A 20172-nucleotide genomic window follows, 5' to 3' on the forward strand; every position below is an offset into this window, starting at 1 on the left:
CACTTTCTTCGTGGGTCTGCAGCCTGGTGTAATTGTATATGCTTTTGTGCCCTCAGACATAGGCACATGTACATGCACCTAGAATTGTCTTTATTATACCAAATTGGACTGTATACACATACAGCATTTGAATTTCCACATTCAGAGATTCCTTGAAAAAAATGCTCCCAATGAGTGCAATTATATTCAAACCTTTTATTAGTTCCCATGCAGTATTTTATACTGTGAATATGACATAGCTTTTCAAACAGTTATCTATTAATGAACTCTCCCTTTATTTCTAATTTTTGATACTTAAATTTGATACTAATTTTTGATGCTTTATTAGTAGTAATGAATGTCTTTATATACATATCACATGTACATACATGTAATATGGATATTCTATGATATCCTAATGAACTAAAGCCAAGAGGTAATAACTTAAAATAAGATTGAAGACAAGTAACATAAAGACACTTTTGACATAAAGACATTGGTTTTTTATTGTTGTTTTTTTTTCTTTTTTCTTTTTTTAAAAATAAATATTGTGAAGTGGGGATGTAGTTCAGGGGTACAGCGCTTACCTAGCATGCACTAGTCCTGAGATCAACCTCCAGAAACACCAACAAATAAAAAAAAGAGAGAAAACACACACACACACACACATTAAAATAATACTGATAACAAGCACATGATTTTTTGAACCCATATTTAAGGGCTGTACATGTATAAATCATTTAATCCTAACTTTTTGAAGTATGCAGTATGCTATCCCTACTTTACTGGAAGGAAACAGTGAGAACCACTTGCCCAAAGTCTGCAGCCAGTAAGTAGGGGAGCTGCCCTTGGAAGCCAGTCTAGCTGAAGTTGAAGCCTCGTGCCATTTACATTTTAGAGACCTGACTGCAACTTGATTGATTTTATTTAATCTCGTGACATTAGCACTTACAGATGATCTCATTTTCTCAGCTGTATTGTTTGCCTGTACCAGAATTTATTTCTCTGGTCTCTATTGATAGACACCTAGGTTGTGTATAGTCTTCTGCTCTTATAACCAATTTCACAATGAACACCTTCACACGTGCACATGTTAATTTCTCTTTGGGATTCGTGCAAGTGTATCTGAAGAGTGAATTTTCGGCAGTAGAATTTTCGCATCATAGGGTATGTGAGGTAAGTTTTTTACTGTGCTCATCTCCGTCATGCTCCATAGAGATGAAATCAGTCTATATGCTTAAACTCTGAGCAGTAATGTGGGTACGGGACAGTGATCCTTTAACGATATTCTAAAGAAAGCTGTGCACGTAGTTCTCATGCTATTTCAAAACGATAGGTAGGGTTTCGCCTTCTTCTTGCCAATATCAGCCCTTTTCTATTTAGGTATGAAATGGAAAAACCCAACAGTCCTGCTTTGTTGAAAATAAATCCTTAGATTTTTTTCTTTTTAGAGGCACTGCCTTAATTTTGTGTATGCAGCAATTATATCAACCACAAGTTAGATTCAAACTGCTGGCTTCTCTAGAAATGTTCCTAATGGGGACCAAGAACATTTCCAGTTTCCTTCGAAGTGCAGGGTATTAAGGGTCGTAGGAAAGTGACAGCCTTTCATTTCTACAGCATCTGAAATACAGCCGACAAGAAACTGAGCTCAGAGCTGGGACCTCAAGGTGGGACAGTTGGAACGGCAAAGATAAGCCTTAACTTCCAGTCCTCTGGGTCCCCACTCTGTCTTCTCTTTCCGTTCTCTGCTTGGACAATTTATGTGCTTGACTACTGAGGAATAAACAGCGTATCTCTAATCCAGTTAGTGGATGGAAGGTATTTCTTTTCTTGTCTTCCTCTTTCTAACGATTTCATTAGACACACTGCTTAAATTTTAGTAGGAAAAAAATATCATCTCTCTTTTCTTAAAATAGTTGGGCACTGGACATTTTGTGTAAATAATGAATCTACCTAACTTTATAAATTCCTGAATAGAAATAATAATCTTGGCCCAATAATAATAACGGAAGAATAGAACCTTATTTGCCCTGAGGGGCACTCAGTAGGAAAATTTGGTAATTATAGTCAGCAAACAGCCCTTTGCCAACAGAATGTCTTTCTTAAGAGCTCAACAAAATATAATTCTGGGGAAAATAAAAAGGCACAATCTGCGAAATGCTGAATACAATCGACACCACATGACCTGATTAAGCAGACTGCTGTGGAGGCTTTTTCCAAAATATTCAATAAAAATGAGCCTCATTATGGCAGTTTTGGGGAAAGAGAGTCTGTTTGTTTTGAAGGTGCAAATGCCAGATAATACAATAGTAAAAGAAGGTGGATTCAAAAGCAAAAGAGGTAACTGTGAAGAGCAGATAAATGAGGCGGAAGCCTGGAGCATAAAGAGAGATTTTGCTCCACAGCTGCTGTATCTGGAGCGGCAGACACATGTCAAGTGGAAACCTTTTCACACTGAAGATGTTATGCTTAGATTGCATGTTGTCCCTCGAAGATCCTTGATATAATTCTTAATGATACTGGAAGCCTTGCTACTCAGCACCCTGAGTCTCAAGGTAGAAATCTGATCTAGCCACGAGCATGAAGAGTGGAGGGCCAAAGGAGACTGTCTTACAGTCAGCCCATCCACCATCCATCTACCTGTCCATGTTTTCGTTCAAATGCTTATTGAATATTCTCCATATCTCTGGCACTGTTCTAGTTGCTAGAGATATAACAGGAGGTCCTATTTATATGTAGCTTATATATTAGCGAATTTTGAGTCTGAAGAAGATAAAAAGCAGAGAAGTAATATGTACTTTATTAGGTAAGAGTAGCAGGTAAGCTGGGCATCGTGGTGCATATCCATAATCCCAGTGACTGGGGAGGCTTGAGGCAGGAGGATCACAAGTTCAAGACTAGCCTCAGCAACTCAGCAAGGCTTTAAGCAACTTAGTATGACCCTGCCTCAAAATAAAAATGTTAATAGGGCTGGGGATGTGGCTCAGGGGTTAAGCACCCCTGGGTTCAAAACTACCCGTGGTACCAGAAAACAAACCAAAACAAAACAGTAAACTGGTAAGAAGAAAGATGAGCCTGCTAAAGAAGTCCAGCAGGAGGGAGGGATGTGTGTATGCTGCTTGAACAGAAAGCATAAGGGGGTTAAAGGGAAACCTCAGAGAAACCTTGAGGCTCTCTGGGGAAGGATCTATGGAAAAAATGAAAAGGCCGTCAGGTGGGAATGGGCTTGGGACATCTAGGTATGACAAGGAGGCCAGTTTGATGGATACAGGATATTCACGAAGAGCCACAGCTTTTGTGAATGGAGAGACAGCTTAGGGGTAAGACCACATAACCAGGGCTGCCAGGCAACAGATTTTATTCTTTGATAGATGGGAGGCCCATAGGGGCTTAATTGGATTTATGTTTTAAAATACTTCCTCTGGCACTTTTTGAAGTGACGGCAGTATCTGTGGTTGCCATGGTAGTGACACAACTGTAGTTGTCAAGACTCACATAAATGCACACTGAAAAGGGTAAGTTTCACTGTGTGCAAATTATAGCTCAATAAGCCTGAATTTAAAAATATTCCTTCTAACTGTTGTGTAGAAAGCACAGAGTGAAAGCAGAGAAGAGGTGGCTACTGTAGAAACTCGGGTGAAGGAATGATGGTTTCCACCAGGCTGGGAGCACAGATTTTCATGGGAAATATCTGGGTTTGGGGAAAAAATTTTAAAATAGAAGCATTGGGATTTTGTGCTATATTATGTAAAAATTCTCTCATTTCCTATCCTTCCTCTATGAACTAGTTATTCCAGCCAAAATCTGACAGTCATCTTCAAGACCACTACCTTTCTTATTCTTCACGATCCGACCCACCACTAACTTCTGTGGGTTCTTTCTCTAAGACCTGCCCTGACTTTTTCCATTCTTCTTCATCCTAACTGTACCTCATCCAAATCCCAGCACTACCAGTACAACTGCATCAATCCCACTACCTTGTCTCTGTATCTATATTCTTCACCCATTTGGAATCCATTTTCTGTACAGAAGTCAAAGTATTCCTTTTGGAAATTTTATTTAACAAATATTCATGAAGAACCCGCCATTAGCCTGGCTGATTTAGAACCTGGACATTTATCAAAGAAGAAAACAGGACAAAGTCTGTTAAACATGAGCCTGCTTAAGTGGGTTTATGAATTAAAGTATAAAGTTAACACTTATAAAGTGAACAAGTGGCTTCAAAATATTCCTGCCAAGAAACCACAGAATGAAGAGAGTACCAAAGCAAAGCACAAGAGGATTTCAACAAAAAATTATGCATGACTGGTGAAGGGGGCTGAAAATTAAATTTTAATTAAATATAGTAAAAAATGCTCTTCTTATGTTTGCAATGATTTCACACATTGCAGTCATTAAACAAGAAATTAAATAAATCAAACTCAGAATGATTCTTTGGTATCACCCCATCATGAAATATGAAACCAAGTGTTTCAGAAAAGACGAATGTATATTCCTTCATACTTGGTTTTACCAAAACTTATTTATCTTTTACCTCGTCTTTCTACAATTTATTTGTGTGTGTTTTATAAAGCAGAGAATATGTTCATATGGTTACTATGTATATGACTTATAGATTTTAAAATGGCCTGCATCAGGGATGCATGTTCAAAATTTTCTTATCAACAGTATGTGCAATCCAGAATGGTCCTGAATGGCTCATTTAAATATCTAGTGCTATATAAGTGTAATATTTCCTTCCCAAGTGTTTATTTCCTAAAACAAATCATGTATTTTCTATCCTTTTGAAGTTGCACACTTACAAATCACCATTGCCTCTACCAGAGAGCTGATGAGGTCAGAAAGGCAGGAGGAGCAGCCGAGCTACCTGTCAGAATCCCCCAGCTCGGAACTGTTCCCAGCACCGAGGGAGCTGAAATTCCCTCCTTGAGACGTGACAAGTTTCATCTCAGACACACTCTGTAATTAGTGGCTTTCTTAATTACAGAGTGCACAGAGTATTTCGCGCTGGGGCGGGGTGACGCCTTGGAAGACAAGGGGAGCTCGTCCTCAACCAGCATGGGGTCCGGGTTCAGCCTGCATGTGGCACAGATGCTTCTTGACAAAGGGGAGGACATTCCAGGGCCCCATTCCTTATCTATAGGTAAATTGAGAAAGGACTTCCTATGCTCACAGGGCTTGATTTGACATTAGTATCAGGTGTGACCACAAAGCAAGGGAGTGGCTTGTTGGGTGGAAACACGGGAGTTTGACTCTTGTATCTGCTTGAGCCAGGTGTGTTCCGTTCATCAGGAGCTTTCTGAGACCAAGTGTGGTGCTGGACAACTTCTGAGCCCGGGTGCCTCTCATCACCTCAGCAGGCCCCACTCTAGTCTGCCTTTGCACCATGAGGAACCTGAAATTCAGGGAGGTGCTGTACTTGTTTGACCACATCAGGGCAAAGCCAGACAGGGTCTCTGGAGCCATCTGCTTAATGACAATTCTGCCTTGTCATTCTGTTGTATGGTTGCAGGATACGACTGTGCCGGTGGTGTACGTACACGTGCTGAAGGACAGAGCTGACTGTCAGGACAAGATGGGCCATTTTGAGAGAGTGTGATAAGGAGGTGGCTGACTGTGGGTGAAGACTATGTGTGTGGGGGGAGAACAGAGACACTATGGAAGCCAGTAAAGTGCTGGCCAAGTAGCTTCTCCAGTTCACTTCCTTGTGATAGCTCAACAAAATAAATGTTTCTTCTTAGACCACCGTGAGTTGGATCCCTTTGCAGAGATGCACCTAAATGTTGAGCTGTGCTTGCAGTTGGGCTTGGGGCAGAAAGGGACAGTCCATGTGCTGTCCTTAGTTGTTCTGCGTATAGTACTATAAGAACTCAGACCTGAAGTCCTGGGACTCAGGTAGGTGTCAGGTACAGGGGAGATATAGCTAGGACATTCTGGGTTTTACAGGACCAAAAGGAGGAATCCTCTGCTTCTAGAACAAGGTCCAGCGCCAAAGGTGAAACTTGATTTTGTAACTTGGTCAAGTTTGCCGAGAAATACCCTGTGTCTCCCTGCATGAATTTCTGTTGACCATCTTTGGAATTTATGGCATTTGGAGGAAGGGCAAAGTCTTGCAGTGGGAGAAAACTCATTAGTGGTATCACTCTCCTGGTTAGGAGTCCGTGACCTCGAGGCACATAAATCTGGAAAATGGCCTCAGTGAGCGAACAGTGCACTGATAAATAGACACAACACTGGGAGTGTCAAGATTTGTAACCCCTGGAATCTCCTTCCCTGCGTGAGAGACCAGACCATGTATCTTCCCTGCATCCCAGACCTTTATATTATCCAGCGCTACAGGAACAAGGTTATCAGTTCATTAGTTCACTTGAACATCGTTCATCTGCCTCCTCCTTTCCAGCCTCCTCACCCAGCCTTGCAATTGTAGCCACTAATGTCACCCAAGCTAATTTTCTGAATCAGGCTGGAAGATTGGTATGTAATGGATGGGCATCTTGATCTTGGCCAGTGCATTTCTAAATAGGAAACAGTGTCCATCCATCTGAGGTGTCAAGAGATATATCTCTCCAGAACAGCCATTTTTGCCATAATGTATAAGTACTCTGACAGCTGGAGAGCCCTGAATTAGAAATGCATTCTGTATATTAGGGCAGGAAACAGAAATGAAACCCAGTTATGCTCTATCCTGTAACTTTTGCCTGCCTTGGAGAAATTTAACTGCTCACTCTCAAGATAAGATATTTGATTCAGCAACACTTTCAGGTTAATCAACAATGTCTTCCTTTTTTTCTTTTCCATAAAACACTCTCCTTTCTGACAAGATAGAGACTCCAAATACTGCGATTGCAAGCTAACAACTTACACTGCTATAGCTCCTTAAATGCTGGCAGAAAACTCAGGACTCCTGGGTTAGAGACAACACACACCTGTTGCTCAAGGCACAGCAGGGGATGGGAGCTTCCTGTGAGCATCAGGTCCCCTTCACCCAAGTTCCCCAGGAGTGTTGGGGAGATGCTGCACTGGATGGGGGTTGTGTTGCATCTGGGGAATCCAAGCTTTCAACATCCAGAGTCTTTTAAGGTGACTGCTGACAAACCAGCTTCACCTTTGCCTAGAGGGGGACGCAATCTTTCCTGTACTAGTAAAGAGACAAATCTGCCCTCTGCAGAGCAGAGAGCTGCTCTGTCTTCCAAGGCCTTTTGCTATATTAACTTCCTTGAAAAAATGGTGTGGGGCAAAATCTGCCACCAGACATACAGAAACACTGGAGCCGCTGAGAAGCATCTCCAACAATTGCAGGAAGGAATTTGGCAAGATGGGTTTACTCGAATCGGAACACATATATTTCCAATACAAAATACGGACAGTTATTTTCAAATAAAAACAGTTTCATCGGCTCAAATGTTAAAACAAACAAGGAAATGTAGCATGAAATTTTGCCTAAAGAGTACAATCTGCAGTAATATATTGTCATCATGATTCACATTCCTTCACTTAAAATGCCAATTAAAATATGATTTATTTCAAGTAAATGTCCTGTTTATTTTTAATTGCAGTGTGCTGTGTCAGTCACTGTATTTATGTTGGAAACAAGATCATTAAAGGATTATTTGTCTTCAACGGCATGAAATACGGCAAAGCCCCAACTGACTTTTTTTTTTTCCTAATTTAAGAGGAACTAGAAGAAAAGAAAATAATGGGTTATTTTATCTTCAAAAAAGTGAAGGTTCATCTAAGATATGGCTATTTAAATTGCTCTTATTTTTGTGAACTGCTGATTTTTTTTAACAAAAGAAACTTTTCATAAAGAGATTAGTAGAAGACCCTACTTCCTATCTTTTTTCTTAAGATTTATCCCCATACCTTTCCCAGGGTTGGATATTGTAGTTATGTAATTCCTTTGAGACATAGCCTAAGAGTTTTGTGTCCTGAAAACCATTGCCAAACATTCTTCCAGCAGTTTTTCTTCTTTTTGATATTTTATTTCTATGGGGATTTTGAAGAAGAGAGAGAAGAAATAATCTTCGGAAGGAGCATTATGATTTTGTTTTCAATAAACCTTTTAAGTTAGGATGTTCGGTGCTGATAACCACAGCTGGAATCAGCACCAGATGGTAATACTTGTGAGGGATGAGTCTTCTCTGAATCATAATAACGTGTAGTTACATATTTAATACATATTTTATTATGTGTAACCACATAGAGCAAACTGTCAAGTGTCAGGTAAAATCCTTAGCACTGGGCCCTGGTCTTTCCCATGGGTGTCATTGAGGTGGGTAAGAACTGGGGGGCACTTTCCTGCATGCCCAGTTTTGTGTTCCATATCTTTTTACTCATTGAGCAATGAAACAGAATTCTGAGTGATGATGAGCTGAAGCACCAACCGTGTAAACCCTATTGAATGAGGATCACTACCGTTAGACACCTATTATAGAAAATAGCCACCTATTTTTGACTTTTTTTATATAGTTTAAATTACTTTCTTCAGATAGATTTTTTTTTTAAAGAAAATGTTGGAGATTGTGGGTTCACTTGCTTCAGGACTTTTAAAGACCACTTGCATTAGTTTTTTAAAAGAGGTGTCGATTCTTGCTCTCTTCTTTCTGCCAGTGACTGGCATGGAAATCTAGAATGCCGCTATCTGGGGTAACAGGGGCCAGATAAGCTGTTTTCTCTTAGCGATAGTTGAATCAGCTTAACTCTGCTGATGTGATAACATTCTGTCCATGTCTGCTCATCCTGTTTCCCTGTCCAGGTGGGCAACTTTCCAGAGAGAAATAGACTTGAATCATAACAATCTCCTTCTTGTAACTGGGAGCCCCTGTAGTTCATGGTGGCTGATACGTCATGAATAAACCTGGCGCATCTTAACATATAAACTGGCTATGAAAACAACACCCCCTTCCCCCCCAAAAAAAGTCCAGCTCTTGTGAGTCATTTTCCTGATTGATCTAATTTACCTTGAAGGTTAATGTATTCTAAACTAATTCAGAGATTAATAACCACTTAAAGATATATGAAAGACATTTAGCTCTCTGTGAGCAGTGTGTCATAACCTTGCTTATTGCCTCTTCAATAGCTCTGGGAGTTATTTGATGAGATTTAAAGGGAAATTTGATGGTGGAATATGGAGAGTGACAGGTGCAATGCGTACAGGGCTTTGAAACTTATTCTTGTTAATAATAAAAACAAGCATGTAATTTGATTTTCTATAACATGATCTTCAGAAGCAAATGTTTATTTTCAAGGTGGAAATCATTTTTATCTATTGGATGAGATAATTCAATATGCAGTTTTGCTAAAAGGGAAAGATTGTTTTTAGGATAAAAAGTGACACATTTGTTTTTATTTCACTTCATTTCATTTATTTAATTGTAACAAATAGCCACTGGTTGAGAGATCCCTGTGTATGGGTGTCTTAAATAGAACTTCATAAAGAACATTACCTCTACTGGTTCTCAATTACTTGAAACACTTTCACTAGGATAATGTAGTTAAACACATTTGGTTTTGCTTAAGGATGAGATATCCAATCCGTATGAGTGACAAGATCACTCTGATAAACCGCTTTCTCTTCCCTCTCTACCATTTCCCCCTCAACCTTTACTGTTTATCTGGTTCTATATCCAATCTTCAGTTTGAAGTGAACACCGACACATGGTGAATGTGATTGCACTGGGGCAAGGAAGTGTGGGACGCATCCAGGAGTTACAGGTGTTGCAATAGTAGGGCAGAAGCAACCTTGTCTTTTCCTGCACTTGAGCTGTCTTCTGCAGGGATCTGAAGGGAGTATTGTCCAATTTAAGCTCCTGGACAAATCACCATGACATTTTCACCCTCACTTCATGGAATAGGAAGAATCAATTAAATATTTTCTCTATATTGTCTCTTGTTCCATTTGATCCCCAGGAAGAAGGAGACTTTATTATCTCCCAGTTTATAGAAAAGAAAGCTAGTTTTATTGCTTAGCTGCAATTTTGCCTAAGACCCAAAGTGAAGACAAGAGCTGCCCTGTACCATCATGTTCTTTCCTTGGTCCAAACAAGTGAGATATGAGAAAATTGTTGCTAGAGGGAAGCATTTAGAAGAAGAGCATGGCTATATTTCCCCGGGGGTGGTGGGGCGGGGGGGGGTAATGCTCTTGAGCAGTGAACATTCGGTTTTGTGCCTCTACTTACCTGAAGAGGGAGCTGAAAGGATTGGTAAAGCTCATGAGCTGAGCCTGGGGTGACCTTGCACTTCCAGCATGTGATGCAGCAGAGATGTGGGAGTTTCTCCCCCATCCCTTCAGCAGTAAGGACCTCGGGCTTGCTTTGTCCTCCTGATATCTTCCCGAGAGGGCAGCCGATGGCACAAATCCTGAGTGAAGTGGTAGTTAGAACAGGGTATCCTGTGAAGGCTCCAAACCCCTTGCAAAGCACCCAGACCTCTATGGCCCATCACAGGAGCAATGATGGCCATTAGACGATAGTCAGGAGGCAGTGAGGACAAGGGTGGAGAGCCCAGGTGCTGCCCCTCACACCCCATGCCTCATTGCTGTGGAGGCCGGTGAAGAGCTATCTGTGCCCTTCCCCCGATGCAGACACTTCTGTCCACAGGCTAGCAGGCTCTAGTGCAGCTGAACTTGAACTGAATATAAGATTGGAGTTTTAAGTTGTACTTGGCTAAGTTTTATCAGCCAAAAAGTGATCAAGAATTTTTGAATCTGTGCAACAGCTGTTAAGGGATTTTGAAAGCCAGGGTCAACCACTCAGAGGAGAGGGGTGAGTATGGCGAAATATATAGTTACTTCTTCATAATATGCCCTGCAAATGTTGACCCTGCCACCAACTACACCATGCTAGTTCTATAAGAAGACTATTCATCTTTTTCATTTGGGGGTATAGTTTATTGCCAGGCAGCATGCTAAGTGTCTTTTGATACAATGCAGGATATCACATAAATGCAGCAATTATCTGAATTGTGAAGGATAGTGGTTAAATGAGCAACCCCAGCCTCCGCACCCAACTCAGGAAGCACAGTGGCCCCTCTGCCATCAGACCTCACCTGATTCATGGACTGCTCATGCTCCCCACAGCCTAGCTTGTTGCCTGGCACAGTCAAGATGCACAACAGTATTTGATGCATATCCCAGTGAGGGAGGAGACGACAGTGAAGAAGACCAAGATCATGATGCAGATGGTAACAGGGAAAGCTTGACAATCCTTCCTGTTTATGAAGTATATTCTAAGGGCTGGGCACCTTATCTATTTTCTAATCCCCACAAACATCCCCTACAAGAGTTTATATTATGACAGTGCTCCAGATGACACCACCAAATCAAAGGGAGGTGTGGTCATTTGCTAAGCCCCACACATGAGTGAATGGATGGGCCAGAATCAAAGCCAGCTCTTCCATTGGCGAAGTTCTTCCTCTTGGCATGGTGCTAACTTGACTCAGTGTCTCACCTCCCTGTGTCTCACAGGATCAGGCCTGGGACCCCTGAGGGGACTGCTGACTGACACCGTGCATCAGGTGCTCCCTGACATTACCTTCCTGTGAATTCTCAGCTTCCTGTTGCTGTCTTTGCACTGATATAACTGTACCTTTAATTGATAGCCCCTGAAAATGATTTAAAGGGAAAATTGCTTTGGAAAGTTGAAACTGACGATTCATCTGCAGCCTTTGCTGCTTTAGACGTGAGCACACAATCAGAGTTGTGCTCATAAAGCCATTTCTGTCTGGGAGTTATTGATTCTCTTGACTCAGGAATTGTGAGTGAGTGGAGCTATGAGCCATTTATGGAGAGTTGTTAATAAAGACTTAGAACAAGAAGCAGTCTGCAGGGCTGGGGTTGTAGCTCAGTGGGAGAGCACTCACCTAGCATATATGAGGCACTGGGTTTGATTCTCAGCTGTTGAGAGCCATAGCCGAAGGGGCCCCAGCAAACTTCCAGCTGCCAGCAAACTTCCAGCTGCCGGCTGATGATTGGCTCACAGCGGCCCCAGCAACATCTAGCTGATTGGCTCTTCGGCCCCAGCAACATCTAGCTGATTGGCTCCTCTGAGGTGATGCTCATTGGGCTGTTTCCCTGCCCTTTCAGACCACGGAGCTGCTCATTGGGGGACTTTTTTGGCTCCGCCCACGTGACCCAGCCAATCGGCCTCAAGAGCAGGAGGATTGTGGGAGGTGGAGAGAAGCTTGTGTGGGAGAGAGAGGCTTGTGGAAAGCCGGTGGTGGCAGTTGAGGCTCTGAGGGTTTTTCCTGAGAAGCTGTTTTGTTTGGCGTGTGTGGTTCTAAAAATAAAGTTAGTTTCTTTTGACAAGTGGCTCCTGATTGTGCCCAGCCAGACTGCGGCATTTGGTGGCCCGTACGGGGAGCGACTGAGGGTAAGTGAACTGCTCGCCCCTGAGGGCAGGGCAAGAGGATGGGTAGCCATTTTAAGATTCTTCTTTTGTTATTTTGTTTCACTTTTGTTTTAAGTTGCCTGTCCCTGGAGATGTGTAAGATGGAAGAAAAACCGCTCACATCTGAGGAACAGATAGGGAGAAAGGACGGATGGACATTTCAGGAGGCTATTATAATGATTTTGTGTTGTTCCAATTTTGTTTCACTCTGTTTCAGTTTTGTTAGGCGTTATCTTGTTGGGTTGTATTATAGTAGAAATACGGGATCAGAAATTAGTAAAAAACAAACTGAAAGAGTGTTAAGTAAATTGTTAGAGGAAGGAGGCATCTCAGTAAAATCAAGAACAATCAGGGCATACGTTGATACAATACAAAAATGTAGCCCATGGCTTTTTAAGGAGGAGTTGTTAAATATATCACAATGGAACCATCATGGTGAAGATTTAAAAAGAATAGAAAAGAAAAGCCCAGGGACTCTGCCAGTTGGCACATTGCCATTGTGGACGTTCATATCTTGTTTGCTTAGTCCAAAGCCTTCAGTTCAGACAATGGTAGAGGAAGAAGAAGACATAATGATTCAAGTAAAAGAGAAGGTCTCTCAAGTTAGTCAGACAGAGGAAAAGATTCAAGTAAAAGAGAAGGCCTCTCAAGCTAGTCAGACAGAGAAAGAAAGTGTAAAACAGAAAAAGCCATCAGGGGGAAAGTTACAACAGGAGACTGCTACTAACACCTTTCTATCACCAGAGGACGTAAGTGTCCAACTAACAAGGCCACCTCCATATGCTGGGAGGTCCCCAACCCCCGCAGTTGATAGTTGGGATCCTGAGACAAGATCTCAAATATTAACATGCCCTGTATTTGAGGCAGGAGGGCAGCGATTTTACCAAGTTTTAAATTTCAAAACAGTGAAGCAGCTAAAAGAGGCTGTAACAACCTATGGTCCTCAAGCACCCTTCACTGTAAGCATGGTCGAATCCATTAACAACTTGAACATGACGCCAGCAGATTGGGCTAATATGTGTAAAGCTGTGCTAAATGGAGGACAATACCTGTTATGGAAGGTTGCCAATGAGGAATTTTGCAAGGAGACGGCTAGGCGAAATGCAGCAGCTGGTTATCCTCAGAGAAATCTAGATATGTTGTTAGGAAAGGGACCTTATGAGGATCAGCAGCAACAAATTGCATATGATCCTGGTGTATACGCACAAATTGCTGCAGATGCAATTAAGGCATGGAAGACTTTACAAGGACATGGAGGTTTACAAGGTCAATTATCTAAGGTAATACAAGGAGCTAATGAACCTTATGCTGAATTTGTAGATAGGCTTATTCAAACAGCTACCAGAGTTTTTGGGAATACAGAACAAGCAATGCCATTACTAAAACACCTGGCTTATGAGCAAGCGAATCGTTGGTGCAGAGATATCATTAGACCATGGAAACATGAAGATTTAAACACATATATTAAATTATGTAGAGACATTAATGAACAAGAGCAAGTCGTGGCAGCTGCAGTAAAACAGGCTTTAGATGCCAGAGACATTAATGAACAAGGGCAAATTGTGGCAGCTGCAGTAAAACAGGCTTTAGATGCCAGGCCAAGAACATGCTACAATTGTGAACAAACAGGACATTTTAAAAGGAATTGCCCCATTGGAGGAGGGTTTAACAAAACTAGGTATCAAAGGAGTAGAATACCAGGTATTTGCCCACGATGCCGTAGAGGGAGACATTGGGCTAATGAATGCCGTTCTCAAACCACCATAGAGGGTACTCCATTATCAAAAAACGAACAAGGACCAGGTGTTTATCCACGATATCGTGGAGAAAGGCATCGGGCTCCATTGCCAAAAAATGGACAGGGGGGCCCAATGCTCCGGGGCCCAAAACCACAAATATACGGAGCACTGGAGGAACCCAGCAACCCCATCAGGGTAGTGCCCAGGACACATTGTCCATCAGATCCCTCATCAGACAAACCAGAGGGAGCGCAGGGTTGGACATCTGCGCCTCCGCCAGAGCAGTACTAACTCCAGAGATGGGAGTTCAAATCATTCCCACAGGGGTGAAAGGACCTCTTCCCAAAGGAACAGTAGGCTTATTATTGGGACGCAGCTCTTCTACTCTAAAAGGACTTATGATAAGTCCTGGGGTAATTGATCCCGATTATGAAGGTGAAATAAAAATTATAGCCAGTTCTCCAAAGGGTATATCAGTAATTTCACCAGGAGATAGAATAGCACAGTTACTAATAATACCCAGCCTACATGATAAATTTTCCAGTCGTACTGTAGAAAGAGGTTCCAAGGGATTAGGCTCCACAGGTGTAGATTGGGCTATGCTTTCTTTAAATTTAGATTCTCGCCCCATGCTAAAACTAAATATTCAAGGACATGAATTTAATGGGCTACTGGATACAGGTGCAGACCTTAGCATCATCTCTCGTCAAGAATGGCCAAAACATTGGCCATTACAACAAGCCACTCAAACGCTTCGAGGCCTAGGAGTGGCGACTAATCCCCATAGAAGTGCAATGGTATTAGATTGGAAGGATCCTGAAGGATGTGAAGGAACTATACAGCCATATGTATTGGATCATCTTCCCGTAAATTTATGGGGACGAGATGTCCTAGATCAATTAGGTTTGACATTAACAAATAACATCAACCAAAATGCACCCACTATTATGACTAGACAAGGTTTTAGGAAAGGAAAAAGATTAGAAAAACAAGAACAAGGTATAGCAGCACCAATACAAATAGATCAAGGAACAGACAGACATGGGTTGGATTTTCAGAAAGGGCCACTGAGACAATAAAAATTACTTGGAAATCAGAAAGACCAGTATGGGTTCCTCAGTGGCCCCTGACTAAAGAAAAGATACAAGCAGCCCATGACCTGGTCAAACAACAATTAGCAGAAGGACATATACAACCTTCTGTATCTCCCCATAATACTCCCATTTTTGTCATCAAAAAGAAATCTGGTAAATGGAGATTATTGCAAGATTTAAGAGCCATTAATAATGAGATGGTTATTATGGGACCTGCTCAATCAGGGATTCCTCAATTGTCTGCTTTGCCAAAAACCTGGTATGTTTTAGTTATAGATATTAAAGATTGTTTTTTTTCAATTCCAATTCATCCTGAGGATAGTCCACGTTTTGCATTTACTATCCCTGCACTGAATCATGAAGGTCCTGATCAGAGATATGAATGGAAAGTACTCCCTCAAGGGATGGCTAACAGCCCAACTATGTGTCAAATTTATGTTAACAAAGTAATCCAGCCACTTAGAAATCAAAATCCTGAACTACAAATATTTCACTATATGGATGATGTATTATTAGCACACAAAGATAAAAACACATTGCTAGAATGTTATGCCACACTTACAAACTTATTAAAAAATTATAATCTAGAGATAGCAATAGATAAAGTACAATTAAATTTTCCAATTAATTATTTAGGAGTTCTATTATCCTCAACCATGGTCCGTCCACCAAAAATTCAAATACGAGTAGATCAACTCAAATCACTTAATGACTTTCAAAAGTTATTAGGAGACATAAATTGGATAAGGCCTTATTTAGGTATACCAACAGGAGAGTTGGGACCTTTATTTGATATCCTAAAAGGTCCATCAGATCCAAATTCACCCCGAATGTTAACGCCTGAAGCAAGAAAGGCATTAAAAATCATTGAAACATATATGGAAAATATGCATTTGGATAGAATTGATATAAGTTTGCCTTTATTATTTATTGTACTACCAACAAAAAATATTCCTACAGGAGTATTTTGGCAAGAAGGTCCATTATTATGGATACATTTATCTTATTCTCCTAACACTATTCTTACTAGGTATCCTGAGGCTGTAGGACAATTAATACTCAAAGGAATAAAAGCAGCAAAGGGAGTGTTTGGAATTTCTCCCAATAAAATTATTACTCCATATACTATGAATCAAATTGATGAGTTAGCTAATGAGTTAAATACTTGGGCAATAATCATGTGCAAATCTAATGTTTCATTTGATAACCACTTACCATCTAATCCTTTATTGTCTTTTTGGTCATTGCATCCTGTAATTTTTCCAAAAATGACAAGAAAAACACCTATCATGAATGCTCCAAATATATTCACTGATGGGTCAAATAATGGTACAGCAGCAGTAGTTACCCCTGATCAAACTTTTACATTTTTAGTACCCAAACAATCAGCTCAAAAGGTAGAGCTTAATGCAGTTTTACAAGCTTTTGTGATGTTTAAAGATTCTGTATTTAATTTATTTTCTGATAGTCAGTATGTAGTTAATGCTATAGTATCTCTTGAAGATGCTGGTAGGATTTCCCCTTCTTCTACTGTTTTCTCTTTGCTTTCCACTATACAAAGTCTAATCTGGGACAGAAAAGATCCATTCTTTATAGGACATATCAGGGCACATACAGGATTGCCTGGAGCCCTTAGTTTGGGCAATGATTTAGCAGATAAAACTACACATGACATACATATTTTCTCTACACTAGAAGAAGCTATAAATTTTCATAAAAAGTTCCATGTCAATGCTAATACTTTACAAAAGCGTTTTAAAATAACTAAGGAACAAGCTAGACAAATAATAAAACAATGTCAAAATTGTGTGACCTTTTTACCACAAGTTAATCTTGGAGTCAATCCTAGAGGATTGATACCTAACCATATTTGGCAGATGGACGTCACACACTTGCCAGAATTTGGAAAATTAAAATATTTGCATGTTACAGTTGATACTTCTTCTGGATTTTTGATGGGCTCCCTTCATGCCGGAGAAAAAACTAAAGATGTTATAGCTCATTGCTTACAAAATTTTGCCACTGTGGGTGTTCCAAAACAGTTAAAAACAGATAATGCCCCTGGTTATACTTCTACCTCTTTTAAACAATTTTGCTCAACATTTGGCATTACTCATATAACAGGAATCCCATACAATCCACAGGGACAAGGCATAGTTGAAAGAGCTCATCAAACTATTAAAATGTACTTATTAAAGCAAAAAGAAGGAATTGGGAAGGGGTATATATTCCCCAAAGATAAACTTAAAATAACCCTTTTTACTCTAAACTTTTTAAATTTGGATTCATCAGGACTTAGTGCTGCGGAAAGGCATATGTGTCCAAAAAATGTACATAAGCCCAAGGTACTTTGGAAGGATATTCTAACAGGACAATGGAAAGGTCCTGACCCAGTAATTGTCTGGAGTCGGGGGTCTGTTTGTGTGTTTCCACAGGGAGAACAGCAGCCGATTTGGATTCCAGAGAGATTAACCAAGGTCCTGACCCAGTGATTGTCTGGAGTCGGGGGTCTGTTTATGTGTTTCCACAGGGAGAACAGCAGCCGATTTGGATTCCAGAAAGATTAACTAAAGCGATTTCTACAGACCAAAAAGAAGATGATTTGGCTCAAATCCATAACAACTGATATCCAAAACTCCAGTTTGGCTATTCTTACATCTGCAACAGAACCAGGATGCTTTTTTCAATATCTATTTTATTATTGCCCTTTGCCATATCATGAAGTTCTATTTTGTTTTTTGAGCTCATACAGACCTAGGTTAATGTTTTGCTGATCAGTTCTATTTTTTGACTATAGAGTTTTTAAACATTGCAATGGAGATTTCACCTGTAAAAAGTTATAAGGCCTTTACTATAATGTTATGTGTTGTATGTATTATATTATGTGTGCACACTTGTGTTTTGTGTTATATGTTTGAATGTATGTATGTCCATATATCATATATGATGAGCGCTCATGATAAAATGGATCCAAATATTTTTTTTTAATTCACGTGATTTAAATGGTTTAATTTAATTGGGTAAACAGCTGTTAAAGATTGTTTTAATATGTGAACACAAAAGAAGGTTAACAGATCTGTTTGTTTACTTTCACCTTTCCTTTTCATTATATTTAATAATTCTCTTAAAGATAATGTAAATTGTTAAGAAAATTGTTTTCTTTTAGTGCCTTCTGTAATGTTACATAATTTTTTCTTTAGCCATTATTGCCAGAATTCCTATCTTCATCCCAGTGCTGGTGAAGTCAAAGATAAAACCAATCTACAGCTTCTACAATAGCCATCACTGAACTGCTTGCAGAACTTGCCTGGACACATTGTGAGCTCACCTGTATGCATTGTGAACTATCTGTTGGTGCAGCGACTTGTGGTAGTGTTGGGGTATTTTTGCTGATGATGTCATCGGTGGTACAATTTTTCCAAAAGGAGCCGTCAATTGGCTTGGTGTATCTTCCTCCCTTCTGCTTGTCATGATCGTCCAGCTAAAATTTGGGGGCCAACAGAGGTGAGGCAAAGAACCTCACCCCCCCGCTGGTACAAAGACCTCTCCACAGGTGTGGCTGTATACTGGACCGGTAGTCAGTGACGGGTAAGATCCAATTGCAATGGTACCAACCTAACGGGTAAGGACCATATGTACTATTGGACAACCTAAGGCAGGCACGGTCCCTAAGCCACATGCTTGTTGTTTAAACAGAGAGGGGGAGATGTTGAAAGCCACAGCCGAAGGGGCCCCAGCAAACTTCCAGCTGCCAGCACCCCATATAAATGAATCAATTAATTAAGTGAAGGTCCATTGACAACTAAAAAATTCTTTTATAAAAAATATTTTTTTCTAATTTGTTATATGTGACAGTGAAATGCATTACAATATTCCCCCCCCCACTATGAATCAGCCTCCTTATATCAGAGAAAACATTAGGCATTTGTTTTTTTTGGGATTGGCTAACTTCACTTAGCATTATATTCTTCATCCATTTACTTGCAAATACCATGATTTTATTCTCTTTTATTACTAAGTAATATTCCATTGTGTATATATACCAAATTTTCTTTATCCATTCATCTATTGAAGGACATTTAGGTTGGTTCCACAAATTAGCTATTGCGAATTGTGCTGCTTTAAACATTGATGTGGCTGTGTCCCTGTAGTATGTTATTTTTAAGTCCTTTGGTTATCGACTGAGAAGTGAGATAGCTGGGTCAGATGGTGGTTCCATTCCCTGTTTTCCAAGGAATCTCCATACTGCTTTCCATATTGGCTGCACCAATTTGCAGCCCCACCAGCAATGTATGAGTGTACCTTTTTCCCTCCATATCCTTGCCAACACTTATTGTTGTTTTTATTCTTAATAGCTGCCATTCTGACTGGAGTGAGATGGTATCTTAGAGTAGTTTGATTTGCATTTCTCTAATTGCTAGAGATGATGAGCATTTTTTTCATATATTTGTTGATTGATTGTACAACACCTTCTGAAAAGTGTCTATTCAGGTCCTTGGCCCATTTATTGATTGGCTTATTGTTTTTTTTTTCTTTTTTGGTGCTTAGCTTTTTGAGTTCTTTATATACCCTAGAGATTAGTGCTCTATCTGATGTGTGAGGGGTAAAAATTTGCTCCCAAGATGTAAGCTTTCTATTCGCCTCACTGATTGTTTCTTTTGCTGAGAAGAAATTTTTTAGTTTGACTCCATCCCATTTATTAATTCTTGATTTTAATTCTTGCATTATTGGAGTCTTATTAAGGAAGTTGGGATCTAATCCAATATGTTGGAGATCAGGCCTACTTTTTTTTCTATTAGATGCAGGGTCTCTGGTTTATTTCCTAGGTCCTTGATCCACTTTGAGTTTTGTACATGTACATCGTGAGAGAGAGGCTTTTTTTTTTTTTTTGGAGAGTAGAGAGAGAGAGAGAGATGAGAGAATTTGAATGATTTTTTGCTTTTTTTTTTTGTTAGAGACACACACATGTTC

The sequence above is a fragment of the Marmota marmota genome, unplaced genomic scaffold (genome assembly GCF_001458135.2).
Source record: "Marmota marmota marmota unplaced genomic scaffold, marMar, whole genome shotgun sequence".
NCBI classification, from domain to species: domain Eukaryota; kingdom Metazoa; phylum Chordata; class Mammalia; order Rodentia; family Sciuridae; genus Marmota; species Marmota marmota.